Source organism: Equus caballus, chromosome 23 (genome assembly GCF_041296265.1).
Source record: "Equus caballus isolate H_3958 breed thoroughbred chromosome 23, TB-T2T, whole genome shotgun sequence".
Classification (NCBI taxonomy): Eukaryota; Metazoa; Chordata; class Mammalia; order Perissodactyla; family Equidae; genus Equus; species Equus caballus.
In genome coordinates this window covers 25,497,008-25,520,212 of record NC_091706.1, presented here as the reverse complement: position 1 = coordinate 25,520,212, position 23,205 = coordinate 25,497,008, and the positions used below count along the sequence as shown (strand labels likewise).

Sequence of the window (23,205 nt, the reverse complement as noted above, 5' to 3'; positions counted from 1 at the left end):
GGTTGCTCTCAGTGTCTGGCACATGCCTGCAATTCAGTAGGCTTTGAGAATGCTTGTCAAATTGAAATGTTAGAGCTTGCAGGCAGAGTCAACGAAATCCTCCAGGAAAAAAAATGAGAGTCTGAATTGGAGAGGAAGAAGAAAAAATGGAAATAAGAAAGAGGAATGTTCATGAATTGAAGCTCGTTGACCTTAACTCTTTGTTCTCCCTGTGGGAAAGACTGAAGTCGCCCTCCCATGGCGGCAGGTCCTGTTGTATCCTCAGTGGAATGGAGAAGACTACTTCCAGTCTCCTGGCACCACAGTGAGTCAGCCAAAAAGTTATCAGTGTCCCACTGAGAAAGAGCCAAGGAAAATCTGAATAAATTTAAAAGAAATTTCAGTAAAAATGAGAAGACACACTCATAGTATGAGTACTTCACCAGTAACAATGGAGGCTAGATTCCAACTGCAGAAAATTAGGTTTTTCATCTTCTGTTCTCTCGTTTTATGAGTGATTTGTTATAATGTGTTATAGTCTCTTCTAACTTGTAAATTGGTGGCCGTGTTCTCTGAGCAGATGGCAACACCCCAGTGAGTAAGGTAAGCAAAGGTTTGTCTCCAGAAAATTAAAGAGAACCGTAAATACCATTTGTTTCCAATGTTTGAGATCATGTATTGTATGAGTTCAATACTGTCATCAAACAAAATGTACAACAAAGTTAATCTATTATACCATTAACAATATGCTTATCATTTGTCATGCTCCACGGTAAAAAGACAAAAATAGTAAGCAGTTCATATACAAGGCTGTAATTACTATTAATCTTATGTAGCAAAACCTAGGTTTCACAATTTATCTTTCCTTTATTAGTTCACCATTCTCTAGAACCATGTCAATGTTTACTACCTTCCCTAACATTTTATAGTTTTTCCCCATCACACGTAAGGACACATGTACTCACACAGCACAACTCATACCAAGAGTCACACGTGCTCATCTACAGACAAATTTCCAAGATCTGCTTCCTTCATAGCTAGAGTTGTCTACGTGCCTCACCCTCTTAGCCTCAGGGCTAAGGCCCCTTGTTCCACCCACCCCTCACATTCTTCTTCTTCCACCCCTCTTACTCCTTCCCATTTCCCATAACCTCAGACAGGGATGACAAAGGAGTTTTCTCTGGAGTGCCATCTCCAACTGAATAGTACTGCTTGGTAGCACTGTGTTTAGAAAAATCATGAGCAGTGTCTACCTTGGGTTTGGGACATAAAGAGAGACAGGTGTCTGTCTCCCCTTGTCTCAGTGGTTCTTAGAGGTATTGCTTGATCCTCTCCACATCTAAGGAGGACTTGCCCTCAGTGTCACAGCCATGGAAAAACTTAAGACAGCAAGAACTAAGGGGCATGAGATGGCAGTGGCCCAGACCAGCAAGAACATCCTTTCAGTCTGCACCAAGTAAGAGAGACATGATAGCCAAAATATGTGCTGAAAGCAAGCAGGGGCAGCAGGAATCGACACAGAAAGAATGGATTGGAGAAAGAAGCAGAAGAGGAAAGAATTAGAAAGCCATTTGAGCAGGAGGAACTATTTTCAGGCATGACATCTTATGCCTGCAAAATCCATTCTCTATGCCCATGATCTTTATGAGAACAGCTCTTAAATAAGCTCCGTCTAAGGAAAAAGTATCTAGTGACTGCACCATTCACTGTGCGTGAGAACAGGCCTACACACACACATACACACACTCACACACAAGCACACATGCACATGTAGACATACACAGTTTTCTTATCTTTTCACCAGTCAGGCTGCTTCCGCTTGGATCTTCACACTTCTTAGAAACATCATCCTTCTCTTGGATTCCCCTGTCACCACGGAGGAATTGGTTGTGCAGCCCCGGAGCTGAAAGCTTGCCTGTTTTCTTATCTGTATGCTGTACTGGCCTAGAGGTTTATTTTCATTTTAGTGTATGCGTGTGTTGCCAGGAGAGCCAAGTGGGTGGCAGATTACAAATAGAGGCCTTAGGCAGTGGTAATTGAGGGCTGGGGCAACCACAGCGGCACACAGCTTGGAGGGAATATCGTTCCTGACTGGGTGGGGCAAGGCTAGAAATTTTCCTGTGGAAATAGGAAGTGCAGACAATGGTCAACGACTCCAAACAGCAAGTGTTAAAGTGTCTGGGGAATCTATCTGCAAGGGTGCGTTCCAGTTAAAGATCTACTATTGAAGGTAATCCCACATGTTGTGATATTGACTGTGGTGCCCTCACCTAGCAATTTACCAGAGGTCGCTGAAAGCCCATTCTCCCTTCTCTCCACCCCAGTCATTGATTCCTGGGATTCTCAAAACAGAAGCTAAAAACTTTTATTCCACAATTCAGTCCGTATCACTGGAGTACCTGTCACACGGTAGGTTTTTTGGGAGATGAACTGTGCTTGTCTCAAGGAGTTTACAATCTGGAAAACTAGAAAAAACAAATTAATAAATTAGACAGAAAAGGAACATGTTGGCTTCAATTGGCACTCAGCTGCTTATCTCTCTCACCGTCAGAAATGTGTTCGGTGTATCACATTCAGATGTATCTCAAAATTGTACGCAAAAGAACCTCAGTGACGAGGAGAACGATTGCATGTGATTGACAGACACTCTGGGGACAAAGCCCCAAATCGCCCATCACAACCACACAAATGTTTTGGAAGTGTCATGCCATGTATCAGTGGTTTTCAAACAATTGTGACCTTGCCCCCCCTCCCCAGAGGACATTTGGCAATGTCTGGAAACACTTTTGGTGGTTATAACTGGGAAGAACGTGCATTTAGTGGTAGAGGCCAGGGATGCTGCTAAACACACTACCATGTAAAGGACAGACCCCCAAGACAAAGAATTATCCGGCTCAAAATGTCAGTACTGCTGAGGTTGAGAAGCCTGGCTTTGTGTTAAAATTCATGCGCATTTTGCATTCCACTCAATGCTGGGAATAATATTACTTTGTATGTTTTTTTTCTTTGAGTAAAATTGACACGGAAAGAAAATGCGGTCATGTTCTTGTGATGCGCTGGCCCAGCCTCTGGCCCATGGCCGGGCACCACGCTTTGAAATGCACAGGCCCGTCTTTGCCTCCCCATTGATTCCACTCATCCTTCAGCTCAGCTCCCACCTCCACTGTGAAGATATCACAGAAGCTTGTAGCTAAGGGTTGCCAGATTAGGCAAATAAAAATACAGCTTGCCTGGTTAAATAGCCTTTTAGTAGAAGTATATCCCATACAATATTCTGGACAATTGAAATTTAGAATTTTAGTTTGAATTCGGGATTTGAATTTCAAATAAAGAAATAATTTTTTAAACATAAGTATACCTCGTGATATTTGGAATATATTCACTAAAAATTATTCATTTTTCTAATCTGAATTTTTCCTGGCTAGTCTCTATTTTCCCTCGCCGCCCTGCCTGCCCCTGCTTTCTTTGCTGTCTCCTCTCACCTCCCATGATGGGCTGGGTTGTATTCCTGCTGTGGCACTTATGTTTAATAACTGTATTTGAGTAATTATCTTTTAGCAAGTGTGCTTTGGCCTCCTCCGTACAATCTAAGTTTCAAGAGGCCAAGATCAGGCCCCATGGTTTTTGTTCTTTTTGCTTAGAAAAGTGCCCTGAACGTTGCAGGAACTCAATAAAGACTTTGTGGCTGATGCATCACGTCTTTGTAATGCTATGCTTAGAAACTGGAAACTTTATCAGGTTCCATTTCATTACATGTTAGGTGCTCATAAAACCAAGATTTAAGCAGTGGGTATAGACTCCATTGACTAGGATTAGCTTGGCTGTTAGGATTAGCCAAGACAAAAAATATCATCCCTAAAACAGGCAGAAGTTTATTTCTCTTTTGCATAAAAGCAGGCAGAGAGGAGGCCAGCCCAGTAGCTTAGTGGTTAAGTTTGCACACTCTGCTTCAGCGGCCCAGGGTTCACAGGTTCGGGTTCCTGGCTCAGACCTACATATCACTCGTCGAGCCATGCTGTGGTGGTACCGTCCAATATACAAAATAGAGGAAGACTGGCACAGATGTTAGCTCAGGGACAATCTTCCTTACCAAAAAAAATAAATAAAAAGCAAGCAGGAAATCAGGAGGGCAGGGCTAGTGTGGAGTCTCCATGGTCAGAGACCCAGGCTTCTTCCAGTTTCTCACTCTGCCATTCCTAGGGTGTGGCCTTTCTCCTCATATTCCAAATGGCTGCTGGAGATCCAGCCCTCATATCCACATTCCAAGAACCAGAAGGAGAGAAGAGAAGAAGATGGACTTACCCTCTGTCTTTAAAGACAATTATCTCCACTTGCATTTCATTGACCAGAACTCAGGCATATGGCCACACACAGCTGTGAGGGAGACTGGCCAATGAGATCTGCATTCAGGGGGAAAGTGTGCCCAACTAAATGTGAGGTTAATTTGAGAGCAAAGTGCAGAGTGAATATTTGATAGGCAAGGAGCAGCCTTTGGTACAGATCTCTTCTGGCCTCAGTCACTAATTCCGTTCCCACTTTTGACTTATATCCCTCATTCTGAAAGTAGCTGGGAAACAGACACTGGAAGAATTCCTGACCCTTGTCGCAACAGTTCAGACCTTTGTTGTTCTTAAATGCCGCCTCCTTCAGCCTGTCTTCTTAAGTTCTTCCTCTCTTTATCTGCCCCATATGAACTATCCAAGCACTTTGTGTACCTTTTTGGGGTATGCACGATGTTTACCCGGCATCATAGTTATTTCTGTGAGTTCACGTTTCTCCCACTAGATTATAGACATCTTGAGGACAGAGTCAATTTTGAAATCATGTCTGTGGCCTCCTGATGTCCTGCACACACCAGGGGCTCAAGTATTTGTTTCATGGATGAATGACTGTCTCCTACCCATGGGACAGAAGTGACAGCCTGACACAGGCACACAGCACACCAGGGAGATGTCCACGTTATCTTTAATGCAAAGAAAATGTATTGTGGAGATTATTTCATTTAGTTAAGCGGATTTGGTAAAGGGGAAAAATGAGTTTTTTTGGGGCCGACAGAGAGCTTTTTAATATAACCAATGTGAGAGTCTCAAGATTTGGGATAAAATTCTAGCCTGAACTGCTCGTGAAAGCAGCATGTCTGCAAAACCTGCCATTACTGAATGACATGGTGTAGAAAGGCTGTTAGTGGAGGCTAAGGCCTATACAGATGGTGTAATGAAGAAATGGGAGGGTTAGGCACGGAAACCGCAGCTCCAACAGAAGGAGCTGAAAAGATATAGATAAGATTAGTGACATATGTAAAAGGCCAGATACCGTGTGACAAAGTCTACCCAGCTGAATAGGCTGAAGCCAGAAGTAATAGGAAGGCCATGTACTCCCTAATCCTCCAAGATAAGCTGTTCCATCCAGAATTATCAGCCAACAATCTTCAGGGTATCAGGCTGAAAATGAAGTTTCAGACTACTTTGATTCCTCATCCATAAATGAGAAAGTGCCTGAAGGATCTTTATTTATTCTCGCTCCCACCGAAACACTCTTCAAAAAGTGCCAATATACCAGCAACAGATGCATAAAGCCTTCCTTCCTTTGATTGACAGAACATGATATAAAGCAACCCTCACTTGACATTTCAGTTTCATAAGTCTCCTAGCAGGGGGAGGAAAAAAAAAAATCCTGAAAAAAATCCACTAGAAAATAAAGAGGATTTATGCAAACTCACATGAATGTTTTCAGAATCGAATTTAACAGTTTTCTTTCTCTCCAGCCCCTATTTGAGATTTCGGGTTGCAGATGAATACTTTCAGCAAGAGCAATTTCAGCCATGTGCTTATTAATGTTTATGGCCTGTTAAAACAAAGTATTCACATGGTAATGTTTGTTGATTACTGCATGTGTAAGTTGCTTAGTTGTAAGTGATTAGGATATTCACTCTGGGGAGGAGATATTTAATTTGGTGCTGTGTGCTTTAATTTTGATTTCAAAATAAGTAACTGAACAAGAAAATGTCATCCACACCTATGCATTTCAGTTTTGAAAGGTCATCCTGTGGTTAGTTTGCACATTTAAAAATTCTTGTCACATTGTTCAATAAGATATTAAAGTTAACTGCAACCCCTATGTATTTCTTGCAATTGACATATAAATGTTCTGTTTGAAATAAGAACTGAATTTAATGGCTACATATTTCTTAGGAAAGAGGGGTCAAAACATTTTCGCAATGAGCCTTTAAGAAAGATACTAATTCTTCCTGTTTTATCGAAGGTATTTCTTTTTATAGTTAATTTCTCCCTGAGTTTCTGCGAAGCTTAGCTGGAGTTGCAGTTCATGTTCTGCAGCAACCATGTGTGCTGGAACTCCAGCACGCCAGCAGTTTCCTGACAAACATCAAAGGTTTGGATCCCAGGGTTGACCTTCCGTCACTCAAGAGCATTTCAAATGGTAATCTTCAGACTGCAACGAAAACTCTGGGTGAGTAAGAACAAGAGAAGGATATACCAAATTTGACCAACCTTGGCGCGATGGAAGTCAGTTTTACTTCAAAAATAATTTACTTATCTGTGTCTCCTGCTTTTCCCACTTTCCAACAAGCTAAACAGCAGAGAGCAAGCAGGTGTTGCTAATAATTATATTATCACTTGTTGTCATGCTATGGGTGGTATTAGTTTCGAAGTGGCTTAAAATCTTGGTTATTTTACCAAAGAGAAGTGGCAACTTGAGGAAAGAAAGGTGATAATGTTCCTGTTATGAACTCCATGTTTGCGTCCACCAAAATTCCTGTGTTGAAGCTTAGGTCCCCAGTGTGATTTATTTGAGATGGGGACTTGGGGAGGTAGTTAGGTCATAAGGGTAGAGCTGTCCTGATGCTATTAGTGTCCTTATAAGAAGAGACACCATTTACCTCCACCTCTGCCCCTCCTTCTTCCCCTCCCCCTCTCCCACCTTCTTCCTCTCTCATGTGGGGATACAGCCAGAAGGCAGCTGTCTACAAGCCAGAAAGTGGTCCTCACCAGACATCAGATCTGCCTCACCTTGATCTTGGACTTCCCAGCCTCCAAAACTGTGAGAAAAAAGTTTGTGATTTAAGCCACCCAGTCTGTTTTGGAGTTTTTTGTTGTTGTTGTTATAACAGCCTGAATTGATTAAGACAGTTCCTAATAATAGCACTTTTGCTGGCATAAGATGCGCTCAGAGAAGCCAGAAAAAGTTATTGAGTTGTCCCCCTCCTTTTTTTGTTGACTGCCTGAGAGATTCTGTAACGTTTCCAGATTCAACCAGTGATCAAGAAGCTCTAAGGACTCTCTAATGATGAACAATCTTCACCTGGGAAGAGAAAGTTTCGACTTCTTGCAGCAGGAAAAGAGAGGAATTCGATTAGAAAGAACGAATAAAAAGTATACAGACAAAAGTATTTACATAAATTCAGGAGAACCCATTCTGAAAATAGACTCCTGAGCCAGCCCTGATGGCCTGGTGGTTAAATTTCAGTGTGTTCCACGTTGGCGGTTCAGGTTCGGTTCCCCAGCACAGAACCACACCACTTGTCCGTCAGTAGCCATGCTGTGGTGGCAGTTCAGATAGAAGAACTAGAAGGACCTACAACTAGAATATACAACTATGTGCTGGGGCTTTGGGGAGGGGAAAAAAAAAGAGAGGAATACTGGCAACAGATGTTAGCTCAGGGCAAATCTTTCCCAGCCAAAAAAAAAAAACAAAAAACAAAAAAAACAATAAAATGTATATTCAAAGAGAGTTGCAATTTAAAAATAAAAAAAAGACTTCTACTCCCTCTTTCATTTAGGGTCCAAATACTCATCTTAAGTACAATAATTCAAATGTTGCCTGTAAAATGGATGGAGAGTATGGGATGGAGTGGACTATTGGGGTTACACAATTCAGCCCCAGAAAAAAAGATCTGATTAAATTTTGCATATATGCTCAACCGCGGGCCCTGAATCAGAAATAAATCGTTAAAATTTTTAAACTATGTAAAATTGGCTCCTAGGAAGTTCCAGGTTTGCCTAGCAAAGACATCAATGGGGAGGAGATTTTGATTAAGTGTAGTTCACCATGCCTCTACTCCCTTCTATCTAGTTTATCAGTCTACATGGTGATTAAATAAATTATATTATGGCACAAAATATCTTCTTTTCGTTTAAACCTTGCAGAGACACCCAAGATGAGACAGGCTAGGAGAGACGATGTAACAGCAGGAATTTCCATCCTCTGGGGGAAATGCGGAAAATGTCCTGCAGTGTTTTAGAAGCACTTTATCATAACGGGAGCTTAAATAAGGACAGACACTTAAAATCAGCAAACAATATTCAAACAAATGTGGTTGGCATAAAAGTTTCTCCTAAAAATTAATAGTCCTTTTTTAATGCAGATTGTGAGACGGGAATTCCGTATAGTTTATCTCATTTTAGTTTCACAATAATCCTTTGAGGTGAGTACTATTATAATCCCCATTTTACACAGAAGGAATCTGAGGCTTCTTTCTGAGCCTAACTGAGCAAAGTTCGTTAAATTGGTCAAGACCACACAGCTAATGAGCAGCTGAGTCCAGCTGACCCTCAGCTCTGCCTGGCTGTAAGCGCAGCCTGCAGTCACCACTTCTATTGTTAGTTTCCGATTCTTTTGGTTGGGAGTTGCTTCGACACATCTCTTGCACACACATTTATTTTATATTGTAATGAAAAAAGCCCAACCATAGCCTATATTTTACTTCTAAAGTCTCTGGATCATTGGACATGATGAAAATATTTCAGAATACGAAGTGTGCACAGGATTGCTGCAATATGCTTATATGGTAACAATTAAGTACAATGTGTCCGTGTGAGTGTGCATGTGGCTGTTTAAAAGAGTCATTCTGTTATTCTAAAATGTATTTTCCATACATAGGAATACATGCTTTGCTAAAGGCAGCATGTCAGAATGACAGTTATAATTTCAGGATAAGTGCAAATGAAGTCTACCACATAAAATACTAAAACCTCAAATAGACAGACTAGATTCCAAAAATGGTCATTTAACACAGAATTGTTGGGCGATTCTCTCTGTGCTGTATAGTCAAAGCCTGCATTCAGTTGGCATTGGTACAGGTCATGGATAAGCTGATACATTTTACTATAACTCATGGCCACCATTTATTGTCCAAATTTCTTACAAATGCATAATGCTGCCTGTAGAAGGACCAGATAAGAATGTGGATGAATCAATGAAGACTCCTTGACTCCCTTACCATGTCTTCTGTACAAGTCAGCAATAGATGATCTTTACCTATAAAGATTACCCTTTTTTTTTAAGGTAAACATAGGCATACCCTCATTAGAACAGGAAATGCATTCCTGGAAATGGGAGTGCTAAGGGAATTAGTACCCTCTATGTTCATTATGGTGTAGCCCCTGTGAGGATGTGGTGCCTATATGGCATTTGTTCAATCATTAACAGTGCCTAAAATAGTCCTTGTTCAAGAGCAGACACTCAATAAATATTTGCTGGATGAATGAATGGATTATCCACTCACTTCAGCTTCCTGAAGTCATCACATGCCTTTGAAAATTGTTTCTTCTGGGTACCAGCCACACCACTATAGTCTGTCTCCCTGTCTGCGGGGATGTTTATCTGTCCGAGGGCTTCTGCCCATCCTGCTTGTGGGTTGATCTTTACCCTCTGTTTCCCCACATGCAAGCTTGTCCCTTGAAGGCACCTCCGGCCATGGTCAACTTCACTTCTCAAAAACCCACTTCGTAGTTTTACTTGCACACTGCCCCACCTCTAGCATGTTTACAAATACACTTCTTATTAGCTATTGACTCAAAGTTGTTCAGCTGAACATGAAACAACAGCAGAATTAGATACTCAAGAGAGTCAACAAACTGCCTGACAAACACCCTTCAAACTGAGGCAAGTCCCTCAGTCTTTGGGGTCTTTGACAGAACCTGGAATTCCAATGCTCTCTCCTCTACCGGCTGCCCTGTCATAAGAAAATTAGGTACTAATTACATTATTCACTATATATATATATATATATATATCTTTAGTGAAAGTATTTCTGAGACAGAGAGTAATGTAGCAAATCAGTCATATTGGAGGCAGTCCTAAATAAATGCCTGCATTTTAGTTAAAAAACAACAGATTTGTTTTGTCTTGCTCTGTTATTGCAGTATTGTACACACCATAAAGTATACAAATCTAAAACATACATTTTAATGAATTTTACAAAAGAAACATAACTACCACACAAGTCAGATATAAATTTTTACCAGCAAACCAGAAGCCTCCCTCATACCCTCTTCTAGTCATTACTTACCCCATTCCCACTCCACAGCAAAAGAACTCTGCAATCTGTTACCAAAGATTAGTTTGCCTATTTTTTACTTTTTATAAATGTGCTATATCTGTAGACTCATCTGTGTCTGCCTTCTTTCGCTCAATCTTTCATCTGTTGGATTCATCCATGTTGTTGCAGGTAATTCATTCATTCTCGTTGCTGTTACAGTATTCTATTGAATTACTATATCACAATTCATTTATCCATTCAATTTAATGAACATTTGGATTTTCTTCCAAATTTAGTGCTGTTATAAACATTCTTCTATATGTTTTGGTGCACATATGTAACATTTCTGTTGGGTATATATCTAGGAAGGAAATTATCGGGCTACAAGTTAAGCAGATTTTGAATTTTTAGAAGGCATTGCCAAACAGTTTCCCAAAGTGTAGGAGAATTCCAAGTACTTTACACCCTTCAAACACTTGATGTATTCTGGAGTTTTTTGGGTTTGGTTTATTGTAGTCATTCTCGTGGATGTGTACTAGTATCTCAGTGTGGGTCTACTTGCATTGCCTAGCTATCTAGTGATGTTGAACATCTTTTCATATTTTTATTGACCATTTAGATATATTTTTTCATAAAATGCTTGTTCAAATTACGGCTCATTTATATTATGTTGTCTATTTTTTCTGATTGAAATACACAAGTTACAGATATATAGATAGATGGATCATAGGAGTTTTTTATTGGAGATACATATATAGCAAATATCTTTTCCACTCTTTTATCAGCCTTTTTGTCATCTGAATTAGCAAATGATGAACTAAGGTTTTGAATTTTAATGCAGTCCAATCAGTCAAACTTTCTTTTTATGGCTAGTATTCTTTGCATTCTATCTAACCAAGGTAAAAAACAAACAAATAAAAACTCTTCTATATCTTCTAAGAAGTTGAGTTATAATTTGTCCATTAAGTCCCTTAGTGCTTCTGCAATTGATTTTTGTGTATGGTGTGAGTTGGGGGCCAAGATTCATTTGTTTTTTTTAAATAGGGATATCAAATTGACTTAGCACTGTTTTTGGAAAAGAATCTTGTTTTACATTGCATTGAAATGGCACATTTGTTATAAATTTATATTTATATGATGCTTCCAGACTCTCTTCTGTCCTTTGATCTATTTGTCCATCTTTGCATTAATACTATTTTAATTAATCTAGTATTAATAAATGTCCACATAAGACCTCTTTCTCCCTCTTCTTCCAGATCTTTGCTAATTTTGGACATCTGCATTTCCATATAAATTTGAGAGTCAGTATGTCAATTTCCACAAAACATATCTTGGATTTTGATGGGGGATTTTCATTGAATTGCTAGATAATTTTAGAGAGAATTCACATTTTAACAATAATGCATCTTCTAATCCTTAAGAATGGTATGCCCTTGTGACACCAACATCATGGTGAAGTGAGCTCTTCCTTAGACTCTCCCTCTTAAGGTACAATGAAAAGGATACTCAAAAACCAATAGAGGGGCCAGCCCAGTGGCGCAGCAGTTAAGTTTGTATGTTCTGCTTCTCGGCTGCCCAGGGTTCGCCAGTTCAGATCCCGGGTGTGGACATGGCACCGCTTGGCATGCCATGCTGTGGTAGGCATCCCACGTATAAAGTAGAGGAAGACGGGCATGGATGTTAGCTCAGGGCCACTCTTCCTCAGCAAAAAGAGGAGGATTGGCAGTAGTTAGCTCAGGGCTAATCTTCCTCAAAAATAAAAAAAAAACAACAGAGGTCACTCACACAACACAATAGATGCTGGAGAGATCCACGCAGCCATGTATCTGAAGGGAGAGGTGCTGGATCCTCCTGGAGGCAGTGAAAGGAGGGTAAGAGATCTCCTCTCCTTCTCCATATAGCAGCAACTAGGGTGTGGGACTGCATGTGGCTCTGAGAGGAGATGGGGAGGGGGCAGCCCTCCAAAGAAACGCCTTCACTCTCAGAGTTGTCTCCCAGTCCATGGGAAAGCTCCACACCAAGGATGCTAAGAAAACATGGGAGGAGTCTTCACCAAGGTGAGCATCTCAAGAGGGTAGACAGTGAGTGGAGAGTGGGACTGCCTGCAGGATCATGCACATGAAAGAAAGCACCCCTCCCCCATCTGGTGCACTGGCTTGGTCAGTTAGCCAGAGCAAAGGAGCCCCGCCAGAGTGCCTGCACATCCATTGGTAAAGCAGCAGTGGTGAGTGGGCAAATGTAGATGAGCCCTATCAGCGTAGCTTCCAAAGGACAGACATAGATGCCAGGGATCATGGCAGGCTCAGAATACAAAGCTACTGCTCACAACCCCAGTGCTGGCAGGTGGAATCTGTGACCAGATACTACCACTATCTGAAGGCACAAATCCACTCAGTCAAATAATATGAAGAGATATATTAACACTACAGACCAGAAGGAAAATGACAAGCACCCAGAAATCAATCTTGAAGGCACAGAAACTTACAAGCTAAGTGACAGAGAATTCAAAATAGCTGTCATAAAAAAACACAACTAGTTACAAGAAAACTCAAAAAGATAGTTCAATGAAATCAGGAATAAAATTAATGAACAGAGGGAATTCTTCACAAAAGAGATTGAAACCATAAAAAAAAAATAAAAAATATTGGAGATGAAAAACCCAATGAGAGAGATAAAGAAAAATCTGGAGTCCTTAAATAACAGAGCTGATATTATGGAGGACAGAGTTAGCAATTTAGAGGACAGAAATATAGATATGCTTCAGATGGAGGAGAGAGAACTAAGACTAAAAAGACATGGGGAAATTCTCCAAGAAATATCCAACTCAATTAGGAAATGCCACATAAAGATTATAGGTATTCCAGAGTGAGAAGAGAAGAAGAAAGGAGCAGAGAGCTTGCTCAAAGAAATAATAGCTGAGAACTTCCCAAACCTGGGGAAGGAGCTGGAATTACAAATTGAAGAAGTTAATAGAACTACTAATTACAACAATGCAAAAAGACCTTCTCCAAGGCATATATTAGTAAAACTGGCAAAATCCAATGACAAAGAAAAAATACTAAGGGCAGCAAGGTAGAATAAAATAACCTACAAAGGAATCCCTATCAGGCTTGCAGTGGATTTCTTAGCAGAAAACTTACAGGCTAGGAGAGAGTGGAATGATATATTCGAAATTCTGAAAGACAAAAACTTTCAGTCAGGAATACTCTATCCAGTGAAAATATCCTTCAGATACGATGGAGAAATAAAAACTTTCCCAGATAAACAAAAGCTGAGGGAGTTAATTGCCACAAGACCTCTCCTACAAGAAGTGATCAAGAAAGCCCTCATACCTGAAAAAAAGAAAGAGGCTACAAAGCATGGGGAAGGAGACAAATAGGCAGACAAAATCAGAAAATTGCAGATCTCTATCAGAACAGGTTAGCTAATACTTAATTACAACATTAAAGATAAAGGGAAGGAAAACATCAAAAACAACTATAATCACTTCATTTTAATCACAAACTCACAACACAAAGTTGTGAATAATTTTTGACGACAATAACTTAGATGGGGATGAGAAAAGGAATGGAAATTGCTTAGACTAAAGAAATAAGAGGCTATCAGAAAATGGACTACCTCATGTGGGAGATCTTTTATACAAACCTCACAGTAACCACTACACAAAAAAGCAGAACAGAGTCACAAGTGATAAATAAAGAGAAAACTGAGGAAACCATCATAGAGAACTACAAACTGAATTAGCAGTCTGAAATACATGGGATGAGCAACAAGAGAAATACAGAACAATTGGAAAACAAGTCACAAAATGACAGAATTAAGCTTTCATATATCAATAATCACTCTAAATGTAAATGGACTGAATTCTCCAATCAAAAGACACAGGGTGGCTGGATGGATTAAAAAACAAGACCAACAATATGCTGCCTCCAGGAAATAGATCTGAGGTCTAAAGACAAACACAGGCTCAGAGTGAAGGGATGGAAGACAATACTCCAAGCAAATGGCAAACAAAATGAAGCAGGTGTTGCCATACTTATATCAGACAAAGTAGACTTTGAGATGAAACAGGCAATGAGAGACAAAAAGGGGAAGTATATAATGATAAAAGGGACACCACTAAAAGGATATAACACTTATAAATGTATATGCACTTAACACAGGAACACCCAAGTACATAAAGCAACTATTAACAGACTTAAAAGGAGATATTAACAGCAACATAATAATAGTAGGGGACCTCAACACCCCACTTACATCAATGAATACATCATCCAGACAGAAAGTCAACAAGGAAATAGTGGAATTAAATGAAAAGGTAGACCAGATGGACTTAAAAGATATATAAGAGAACACTCCATCCAAAAACAGCAGATTACACATTCTTCTCAAGTGCACATGGAACATTCTTGAAGATAGACCATATGTTGGGAAACAATGCAAGTCTCAATAAATTTAAGAAGATTGAAATCACATCAAGCATCTTTTCTGACCATAATGCTATGAAACTAGAAATCAACTACAAGAAAAAATCTGGGAAAATGACGAATATGTGGAGACTAAACAACATGCTACTGAGCAACGAATGGATCATTGAAGAAATTAAAGGAAAAATCAAAAAATATCTGGAGACAAATGAAAATGAAAATACACCATACCAAATCATATGGCATGCAGCAAAAGTGGTCCTAAGAGGGAAATTCATAGCAATACAGGCTCACCTTAATAAACAAGAAAAATCGCAAATAAGCAATCTTAAACTACACGTAACAGAACTAGAAAAAGAAGAACAAACAAAGCCCAAAGTAAGTAGAAGGAGGAAAATAATAAACATTAGAGCAGAAATAAATGAAATTGAAACAACAACAACAACAAAAAACAGTAAAAAGGATCAATGAAACTCACAGCTTATTCTTTGAGAAGATAAACAAAACTGACAAACCCTTAGCCAGACTCTCTAAGAAAAAAAGAGAGAAAGCTCAAATAAAATTAGAAATGAAAGAGGAGAAATTACAATGGATACCACAGAAATACAAAGGATTATAAGAAAATACTATGAAAAACTATATGCTAACAAATTGGACAATCTAGAAGAAATGGATAAATTCTTAGACTCATATAACTTACCAAAACTGAATCAAGAAGAAATAGAGAATCTGAATAGACCAATCACAAGTAAAGAGATTGAAACAGTAATCAAAAACCTCCCCAAAAATTAAAGTCCAGGACCAGATGGCTTCTCTGGAGAATTCTACCAAACATTCAAAGAAGATTTAATAGCTATCCTTCTCAAACTATTCCAAAAAACTGAAGAAAACAGAACACTTCCTAATTCATTTTACAAGGCCAACATCACCCTGATCCCAAAGCCAAAGACAACACAAAGAAGGAAAATTACAGGCCAATATTGCTAATGAACATAGATGCAAAAATCCTTGAAATGATTTTGCAAATCAAATACAGCAATACAGTAAAAGGATCAAGTGTGATTTATACCAGGGTGCTAGGATGGTTCAAGATCCACAAATCAATCAATGTGATACCCCACATAAACAAAATGAGGAATAAAAACCACATGATCATCTCAATGCAGAGAAAGCATTTGACAAGATCCAACATCCATTTTTGATAAAAACTCTCAATAAAATGGGTATAGAAGGAAAGTACCTCAACATAATAAAGACCGTATATGACAAACCCACAGCCATCATCATACTCAACCAAGATAAACTGAAAGCCATCCCTCTGAGAACAGGAACAAGACAAAGATGTCCACTCTTATTACTCTTATTCAACATAGTACTGGAGGTTTTGGCCAGAGCAATTAGGGAAGTAAAAGAAGTAAAAGGTATCCAAACTGGCAATGAAGAAGTGAAACTCTTGCTGTTTGCAGACAACATGATTTTAAATATAGCAAACCCTAAAGAATCCATCAGAGAACTATTAGAAATAATCAATAACTACAGCAAACTTGCAGAGTACAAAATCGACTTACAAAAATCAGTTGCATTTCTATACTCTACTGATGAACTAACAGAGAGAGAACTCAAGAATACAATCCCGGGGCTGGCTCCGTGGCCGAGTGGTTAAGTTAGCGTGCTCCGCTGTTGCGTCCCAGGGTTCGGATCCTGGGCGCAGACATGGCACCGCTCGTCAGGCCATGTTGAGGCAGCATCCCACATCTCACAACTAGAAGGACCTGCAACTAAGATATACAACTATGTATGGGGGATTTGGGAAGATAAAAGCAGGAAAAAAAAAAGAAGATTGGCAGCAGTTGTTAGCTCAGGTGCCAATCTTTAAAAAAAATGGAATACAATCCCATTTACATCTCAACAAAAGCAATAACATATCTAGGAATAAATTTAACCAAGGAGGTGAAAGACCTATAGAAGGAAAATTATAAGACATTATTGAAAGGAATCGATGATGACATAAAGAAATGGAAAGACATTCCATGCACATGGATTGGAGAATAAACATGGTTAAAATGTCCACAATATCCAAAGCAATCTACAGATTCAATGCAATCCCAATCAAAATCCCAATGATATTCTTCATGGAAATAGAACAAAGAATCCTAGAATTAATATGGGGCAACTAAACACCCCAAATAGCTAAAGCAATCCTGAGAAAAAAGTATAAAGCTGGAGGCATCACAATCCCTGACTTCAAAATATACTACAAAACTATAGTAGTCAAAACAGTATGGCACTGGTACAAAAACAGACACACAGATCAATGCAACAGAATTGAAAGCTCAGAAATAAAACCATACATCTACCAACAGCTAATCTTTGACAAAGGAGCTAACAACATACAACGGAGAAATGAAAGTATCTTCAATAAATGGTGTTGGGAAAACTGAACAGCCACAAGCAAAAGAATGAAAGTAGACTGTTATCTTTTGCCATACACAAAAATTAACTCAAAATAGATTAAAGACTTGAAGGTAAGATGTGACACCATAAAACTCCTAGAAGAAAATATAGGCAGTACACTCTTTGACATGAGTCTTAGAAGGATCTTTTTGAATACCATGTCTACTTGGGCAAGGGAAACAAAAGAAAAAATAAACGAAGGAGATTTAATCAGACTAAAGAGCTTCTGCAAGGCAAAGGAAATCAGGAACAAAAGGAAAAGACAACCGACCAACTGGGAGAAAATATTTGCAAATCATGTATCTGACAAGGGGTTAATCTCCAAAATACTTAAAGAACTCACACAACTCAACAATAAAAACAAACAACCCAATCAAAAAATGGGCAGAGGATACAAACAGACATTTTTCCAAAGAAGATATACAGATGGCCAACAGGCACATGAAAAGATGTTCAAAACTACTAATCATTAGGGAAAAGCAGGTCAAAATATCACCTTATGCCTGTTAGAATGGCTATAATTACCAAGACGAAAAACAACAAATGTCTGCGAAGATGCAGAGAAAAAGGAACCCTCATACACTGCTGGTGGGAATGCAAACTGGTGCAGCCATTATGGAAAACAGTATGGAGATTTCTCAAAAAATTAAAAGTAAGAATATCATATGACCCAGCTATCCCACTACTGGGTATTTATCCAAAGAATTTGAAATCTACAATTCAAAGATACTTATGCACCTCTATGTTCATTGGAGCATTATTCACAATAGCCATGACATGGAAGCAACCCAAATGCCCAGTGACTGATGAATGGATAAAGATGTGGTGTATATAAACAATGGAATACTACTCGGCCATAAAAAAGACAAAATCGTGCCATTTGCAAAAACATGGATGGACCTTGATGGTATTATGTTAAGCAAAATAAGCCAGACAAAGACAAACACTGTATGATTTCACTGACGTGGATGATAAACAAACACATGGACAAAGAGTACAGATTAGTGGTTTCCAGAGGGGAAGGGGGCTGGGGGATAGGCATAAGGGGTAAAGGGGCACATATATATGGCAACTGACAATAATGTACAACTGAAATTTCACAGTGTTATAAACTATTATGACCTCAATAAAATAAAAATAAAAATAAATGGTATAACCTTTCATTTATTTACATATTTCAAATTTTCTCAGTAATTTTCTTTAGTTATCTGTGCAGAAATTTTGTACATCCTTTTTTAAATGCGCCCTTAGGTATTTGATTTTTTTATACTATTGTACATATATTTTTTCAATTTTATATATAATAATTTATCACTAACATATAGATATATAATTTCTTTTTGACTCTGTTTTTAGATTTGCTATGTACACAATCATATCATCTGCAAATAAGATGGTTTCCTCCCTCTCTTTTCAATCCTCATACTTTCTAGTTTTCTTGCTCACTAGGACCCCCAGCACAAGGTTGAATGAAAGTCATGATAACTGACATCTTTATACTTTTCCCAAACTCAGGGTAAAAACTTTCAATATTTCAACCTTAAGTTGATTATTTTTTGTATGTTTTTTAAGATACTCATGATCAGATTGAGGGCATTTTTTTCTATTCCTAGTTTGCTAAGAGTTTTTATTATGAATAAATGTTGGATGTAGTAAATGTTAATACATCTATTGAAATGATCATATGCTTTTTCTCCATGATTCTATAAATGAAGAGAATTTCATTGTTGATTTTTCAAATGTTAAACCAACTTTATTACTGGAATACTCTAACGTGCTGTCTATTATTCTTTTTATACGTTTCTGGATTTAATTTGCTAAAATTCCATTTAGAATTTTTGTCTCTGTGTTAATAAGAAGTATACATAAGCAAACTAATCAGTACCTACTCCTGATTTAATGACATCAAGTAACTTCGTACAGATGTTTGGTAAGCAGAATAACCTTTTTCAACTAGAAAACTGGCATTCAGTGCTATGTCACTTGAAAACACTAAGGTTTAGCTATCCATGAGCAAATTCAGCTAATAGTTTTATGAGTCCTCTCATCTATGGATTGGAATAGCAGGAAGTTGAATGGAGACACTGGCTTGGTACTTTTTGGACATGTCTGTTAGCCCACTATTTTCTCTTGGAGATGGGTATGATGAATCCATGTAATGGCCTTCCTTTAGGATAAAGTCTAAACTCCTTAACACAGAATCCAAGGCCTGTGGGATGCTAGGGTCTACATGCTTCTCTAGTCTCACATCTCACTCTTCTCCCCAGTTCCCCCCAGAATCCTCTTGCAATTTGAATGATTCAGCCATACTGACTTCCTTGAAGTTTCTTCAATATGCCAGGCTTTCACTCATCTTGGAGACAGTGATTTGCTTCTCTCCTGATAGCACCTACATTCTCTGTTTAGGATTCCACTGAAATTTCCTCATGGTGTGTCCTATTGTGCAGGGATATGACTGGGGATAAGTAGATGTGTCTTACTCATCTTTTTATCCTATAAACTTGACCAGCATATAGGAGGCACTCTAAAAACGTTGTTTGTTTGAAAGAAAGAAACAATGAATGAATGAATGAAAGGATTAAAATGTATTTACTACAATTTTCCTATGTCCATTGACCATCTTAGTATAAGAACTAAGGACCAAAAAAAAGTGAGAAAAACAAAAATACCTCTAATTTACTCACCAATTAAGTCAGCAAATAATTATTGACCACTGACTGTATGCTAAACACAATTCTAGACGTGAGAGATAGAACAGTGCATAAGACAGAAAAGCTCAAGAAATTTATAGTCCAGTGAGGGTGACAGCCAAGTTAACATAAAGGGGGAAAAAAGAGGTAAATTTTGAAATTAAAAATTGGAATAAGTTCCATAAAAAAAAAAAACAACCACCCAATATTAAGCTCCAGAACATTGAGAGTGCAGAAGGCTTACTCCAGAGACAATTATCAGGGAAAGCTTCTCTTAGGTGGTGACAATTAAGCGAACTTCTGTAGAATGAGAAACCAGTCAAGACTCTTACCTTTATCCACTTCTGAACGAGGTGTCTAATGTGGTTTTAGGCAAGTTTCATTCAAGTTTGTTTATCACAGCAGTTCTCAAAGTGTTGTCCAGGCATGAACAGGAGTCCTGAAACTCTTTCAGAGAATCCGTGAGGTCAAAACTACAATACTTAGATCATAACACTGAGATCATCTTGCCTCTTTCCTCTCATTATTCCATGGTGGTATGGAGGAGACTTCTAGAGACTACATGGCATGTGATGTCACAATAGATCGAAGGAATAAGCTGTCTTTTATTAAACCAGACATTAAAGAGATTTGCAAAAAAATGTATAACAATGCCACTTTTCTCACTAAATATTTTTGTTTTAGACAATACAGGTATGTTGATAAAATAAGTTACTTACGTTAACATGTTAGGGGTTTATGATTGCTGTTTTGTAATAATTTAATAAAATACTTTAGAAACTTGCCATTTTTAATTTGTCATATAGTAAATATCGATAACTAAAACCCACACAAACAAGAGCTCTTTCAAGTTCTCAAACAGTTTTAGGTGTATAAAGGGGTCCTGAGAGCAAAATGTTTGAGAAACACTGGTTTAGCTGGTAGCATTAACATCAGTAAAAGAAATACCATCAATAGATGAAGGGAAGATACCCAGGATGATATACAAAAAATGACCCCTGTGAATCCTCTGTGGATGCAAAATGACAGCATCTGCCTGGAAACTGAAGCATTCAGTCAAACATCTCCAATGTTCTTAAAAGCTCAATATTTAGCAGGTCTGAACAAAACATTCTGGGTATTTGCGTGAACATGGGCAGGGCTCCGTGGTCAGGAGGGTTCTCATCCAATTATTTGGAGCCTTATAAACCCAGCCTGAGTATTTTCTATTTTAATTGGGAAAATTTGCAGCCTCTTGTTTATAGCACAAGGGATAGGAAAACAAGCAACCTGAAGTGAAATAAAGATAGCACCAACACCTCAATTTAAGTTTCTGGAATCTTTTCCTTGAAATGTTGCCTTCGGGTCTCTCCCACCCAATTACTCTGCACCAGGCCTGCTCAGCCACTGTCCAAGATGCTCAAGCCCGACACCATAAAATATTCAAGCACACCACGCCTCCGCCTGCTCTCTGGGCACCATGGCGCAGTATCTCCATCGTATTTTAGTCTGATTTGCACTTTCACTGGCAAAACCAAAAGCAATGAAACTGCCAGCCATAAGAGATCAGCTATGGAGGAAACATTTCTTAAACATTCATTAAAAAAATAATAGTAAAATAAAACAGCTAACTTCAGGCTTGTCATTCCAAAGAAAAACTATTTATTTCTCTTTGTAAAAGTCATATATACATTACACTGTATCTGAAACTAAACTAGAAGTCAACAATAGAAAGCAGCCCACCAAAAAAAAAAAGAGAAAGAAAATAGCAGAATATATTAAATTAGCAGAGTTTGGGGGGCTATTTTTATAGCCTTGTTTAATGTGCTCTACCGTAAGAAACAGTTATATTTGCTCCAGATGTCCAAGCAGAAATTACCATATTACTTTAAGAATCCTTTTGTTTAAATTTAAGGTCAGAGAGACTGTTACTTCTGCAAGGTTCTAACTTTTCCTGTTGTAAATATGCCTGTGCAGATTGACACAAGGTAGTGTATATGAAAAGTGCTTTACACTATAAAGATATATACTCACATATTGGATTATTATTGTAAGTAAGGAAAGCAAAATAAAATACAATCTCTCTAAATAAAAGCTATTGACAATATTCCTATCTAATCCCTTTCCACTGATCCCTAAGATTGCCTTACTGAATCCAAAGTCTCTTGACTAGTGGAACTTTCTAGACCGACCCTTTGAAGTATTCATGTCATCAAGCAATCAATCTGTAATCTGGAGCTTTTTTTGTCTAAAGATCTCTAAATCCTTCTTGGGTACTAATTAATCTATTCCAGAAAGAGTCTCAATTAGCAAATTTCTACAATATGCGTTCCCCTATGTCCCTAACTACTGAAACACAGTAATGGTTTGTAGCTGTTATAATAGACAATGGCCAACCTTTATCACTATGTTTATAATTATTTACACTAATTTCTTTGAGCACTTGGGTACATTCTCCACAGCTAGATTTCCCAATTCAGAGAACCAATGAGTTCTCAGAATTTTAGGGGAAAAAGAAACATGAAAAGTCAAGCACTAGAATAACAAACTCATAAAAATTGTCATTCCTCTTCTGAGGACTCAATTTCTTTGAACAAATTTGACTAGAAAAATAACATTCAACAAATGTAAGGATACGGGATCATTATTGTATTTCCTTGAAATAGATTGTTAATAATAGTTAAAAAGACATCATGATACTGTAGGATGAAACTGTTTCAACGTAATTATTCTGTTGTTAAGGACTATGAACACTTGAATACAAATTTTGTCAACAGAATTTTATAAAATCTTCCATAAAGTAGTCATCTACCCAGAGGCCCTTGGTCATCGTATCTCTTTAATGTTCTTAAGCTTTTCCGCATATTGGGATTATGACTTGGGAAGGGAGGAGGCGTTGCAGAAAATATTTACTTCATGGACTTGCTTGTGTGTGATATAATCTTTTATTCCAGGAAATTTCTACATCCCATCTTCATTTCCCTGATAATGTCACTCTAAAATGAAGAAAGGGAAAGAGGTAAAAATTCTTTTTCTTCTTAAATCTTCTAGCAACTTCAGCAAATACTGTTAATAAGTGAGAACCTCACCCCTGGTTATTAAAAAAAGAGAGAGAGAGAGAGACTCTTAGAGTATATTTGGGACCCAGGCATCCTAAGGAGACACCTCCTATTCTTAAGAGCTTCGTATGCTTAGAAAGAAAGACAGCCTTCTAAGGAAAAAAAAAATGAGACAAAAGTAGAAGTCCAAGTTTCAGCTTTGTGATTTAAGTGCCTTTGCTTCAGAGAAGAAAGAAGAACCAGGCAACTCTGACAGTCCCTACACATTTCTGGGAGTCTACACTTGCCCCACCTTGCCCAGCTTTCATAATCACTCACAACAATGAAATCATTGATTT

The 23,205-nt window shown here is 38.3% G+C and overlaps 1 long non-coding RNA gene across 1 annotated transcript; it reads right to left on the bottom strand.

Annotated features, from left to right (window-relative positions):
- Positions 1 to 2,327: 2,327 nt before the first annotated feature.
- On the bottom strand, positions 2,328 to 20,388 carry LOC138920416 (uncharacterized). The gene is made up of 2 exons (XR_011431567.1): positions 20,162 to 20,388; positions 2,328 to 2,444 (listed from the first exon to the last, which is right to left on the bottom strand). It is a non-coding gene; the product is annotated as an uncharacterized lncRNA (long non-coding RNA).
- Positions 20,389 to 23,205: the final 2,817 nt, after the last annotated feature.